Source organism: Myotis davidii, unplaced genomic scaffold (assembly GCF_000327345.1).
Source record: "Myotis davidii unplaced genomic scaffold, ASM32734v1 scaffold73, whole genome shotgun sequence".
NCBI classification, from domain to species: Eukaryota; Metazoa; Chordata; class Mammalia; order Chiroptera; family Vespertilionidae; genus Myotis; species Myotis davidii.
Window position 1 is genome coordinate 4,679,396 of NW_006286675.1, and position 3,753 is coordinate 4,683,148.

The following is a 3,753-nucleotide window of genomic DNA, read 5'->3' on the forward strand; positions in this document are numbered from 1 at the left end:
CCTCTTTATATATATCAGAGAGGAAGGGAGATAGAAACATCAATTATGAGGGAGAATCATTGATTGGCTGCCTCCTGCATGCCCCCAACTGGGAATTGAGCCTGCAACCCAGGGATGTGCCCTGATTGCCCTGACTAGGATTTGAGAATCGAACTGAACCATGACCTCGTGACCTCCTGGTTCATAGGTCTATGCTCAACCGCTGAGCCACGCCTGTTGGGTGTTCCTAAAGTTTTAATAATCGTATAGTTAGTTAAAACCTCATCTTCTCACATGAATAGCCTTTAGAGCCCTTTAAAGTGATTTCTAGATGTTGTTAATCTTACTGTAAGTAGTTTGTTTCCATGCTTCCATGTATCTGGAATCATTCCATTCATCAGTATTTTGTTAATTAGATCCACACATGAGTAAGATCATGGACACTTGTCTTTCTCTAGCTGACTTCTTTCACTTAGCATAATACTCTCCAGGTCCCTCCATGCTGTCTCAAAGGGTAAGAGATTCTTCTTTTTTACTTCTGCATGGTATTCCATGGTTTCAATGTGCCACAGCTTTTTTATCCACTCATCTGCTGATGGGCACTTTGGCTGTTTCCAAATTACATATATTTTAAATTTTACTACTTTTCACCCTGCCATATTAGTTGTCAGGAAATAAATTTCTAATTCTGACTAATTCTGATTAATTTTTTTCTAAGATCTGAAAGGTGTGTGGATTAACTAACAGATTCCTATAGTGTTTACATTGAACAGTGTTCCACATAACTTAGGACTCTAGCATGGAAGGGAATGTATTCCTTTTAAATAAAGAGGATGATTAATTATTTATACATTCTTGCCAACTGGTGTTCTTCTGTGTACTTGTCTCATCTACCGACTTCAGTCTAAAGAGGCATCGGATTCCTCAAACCTGCTTTTTAATAGTCCAACATGCAGTAATCTACTGATGATGTTGCAGGTGAAATTTCAGAACTGTTATTGTTCTATTAAATGTCACTGCCTTCTGCATTAAGTCACTATGGCCACACTTTGCAAACTTCTTTTGAAATCTTCCCAGGCAGAGTGCAGAGAAGAGCTGCTCCCATGTGGCTTGTGAGCCTCGGTTTGCCAACCATGGCCCTAGGAGATATATCTGTAAACATATTGCTATGAGAGATGTCTGAGATTTTGCTGCTTATAGTTTCTTCTAGGATTTTTATGGTTTCACAACTTACATTAAAGTCTTTTATCCATTTTGAGTTATTCTTATGTATGGTGTAAGTTGGTGGTCTAGTTTCATTTTTTGCATGTATCTGTCCAATTTTCCCAACACCATTTATTGAAGAGACTCTCTTGACTCCATTGTATGCTCTGGCCACTTTTGTCAAATATTAATTGATCCCCCTATGCCTTTTTAATGACAGCTCATCTTTTATTTTCTAGTAAGGCACCCAAATATCTGCATGTCAGTCTTTGTCCTAATAAATAGACTTTCTGTTCTCATTCACCTTGAGTTGTGAGAATAAAAGGTCAGATAATGTTCACTGTTTTTATTTTTTTTTTATTTTTTTAAATATATTTTATTGATTTTTTACAGAGAGGAAGGGAGAGAGAGATAGAGTTAGAAACATCGATGAGAGAGAAACATCGATCAGCTGCCTCCTGCACATCACCTACTGGGGATGTGCCCGCAACCAAGGTACATGCCCTTCACCGGAATCGAACCTGGGACCTCTCAGCCCGCAGGCCGACGCTCTATCCACTGAGCCAAACCAGTTTCGGCATGTTCACTGTTTTTAATTGTACTTGGCTTAAGAGATTCCTCCTTTCATTTTTCCTTTTATTGCTCTTTCCTTTAAGTGGTTTGTCAAATAAAGCATGAATCTCTCCTATAGCATATTTAAAGCCACCCCCATATTCCTAGCACCAACACAAAGCAGGAGAAAGTTCAAAATGAGCATTTGTTTTCTAAGGAAGAACAGTACAAATAAATCATCTCTCTAACACAGACTGCAATCAATGAAGCAAAAAAAAAAATGTAATCACCAAGCTCTAATGGTGCTTGATAGTTAAAAAAGGCAAATCCAATTCTATAAGAAGAGGAGTTGAATTAACATGCTGGGTAATCCAATAAAGTTTCCAGTAATTCTGCTTTTTTCCTACTCTCAGTCATTTTATTTTTGTTCTTTGCTTATCATTTGGAATGATGACTCATATTTGCTATGGGCAGTTACATTTGGCTATTCAACTTTCATTTTAGATTCAAGGTACATTGCAACTTTTCCAAGAGTATGGAATTCCTTTTCTAGGAAACATGTTATGGCAAATCCTAGAGACCATAAACATAAGTCTTATTTATGAACAAGTTACCTCCTTTTATTTCCTAAAATAATTTTTCTTTTAAATACACTTTAACAAGAAAAAATACCACAGTCTTTATTTAACCTGTATTTCACCTTTTTTTTAAAAAAAAAAAAATCTATTTGAATTCCATTTTTTGAATGGACTAAGTAAAGCCTGGCTATTAGGGGCCAGGAATGAAAGATGCCTTTCCTAGATTCCCTCTAACTTATAACTTGCCCAAAATTATAGAAACTTAAAGACATACTCAGGAATACAACCTATGTACAAATCTTAAATCCAAATTTAATATTCTTTTCATTGAACTACTTTGCCACAACATTTGGCTAGGGATGGACCCTGAAGTGATTTAATTGATTTTCTTCTGCAAACACCAATATTTTATTCTTGGTCTTTGAAAGGAAGAGTAAAACAGAAATAACAGAGGTTTTTATAAAGATTTTTAAATGCCAGGCACTAAAATGTCTACATCTGTGCTATATTTTATAATTGTTGTCATCATCACATTGAAAAATACTTATTAAGCCATCAACTGTGTGGTGCTGTAGTAAGCAGTGTATAAAGAGAACTACATGAAGACAATTCCCATTTCACTAGGTGGAAAAGAGAAGCTAAAACAGAGTCACAACATGAAGAATATAGATTTGTTCCAGTGGGTGAAGAATTATAAAGATTAAGAATTATGAAGATTAAAGTGTGTAGTTTTTTATTTTGTTTTCACAGTTAAAACTGTTTAAAAGCAAAATAATCAAGGCCCTGGCTGGGTAGCTCAGTTGATTAGGGCATTGTTGTAACACACAAGATTTCGGGTTTGATCCCTGGTCAGGTCACTTATAAGAATCAACCAGTGGATGCATAAATAAGTGGAACACAAATCAATGTCTCTGTCTCTCTGTCTCCCCTTCCTCTCTCTCTTTAAAATCAGTTTTTTAAAATGTTAAGGTAAAAAACAAAATAATCATACAACTGTGAAAGTGGAAGAAACCTTAAAGATCATCTTAGACCAAACTTTTTAAAAATTCTTTATTGTTTAAAGTATTACATGAATCTCCTTTCCCCCATTGACCTCTCCTCTGTCTTCTCCCCCCCGCCCCCCCACCAAGCACAATCCCTGACCCCACTACTGTCTGTGTTATTGGTTTTACTCAGTTATCATTTGGAATGATGACTCATATTTGCTATGGGCAGTTACATTTAAGTCCTTTCGTTGATCTCTTACCCCCTCACCCCCACCTTCCCTCATAGGTTGTACAGTCTGTTCGATGCTTCTGTCTCTGGTTCTATTTTTTGTTCGTCAGTTTATGTTGTTCATTATATTCCACAAATGAGTGAGATCATGTGATATATATCTTTCTCCAACTGGCTTATTTCACTTAGAATAATGCTCTCCAGGTCCATTCATGTTGTTGCAAAT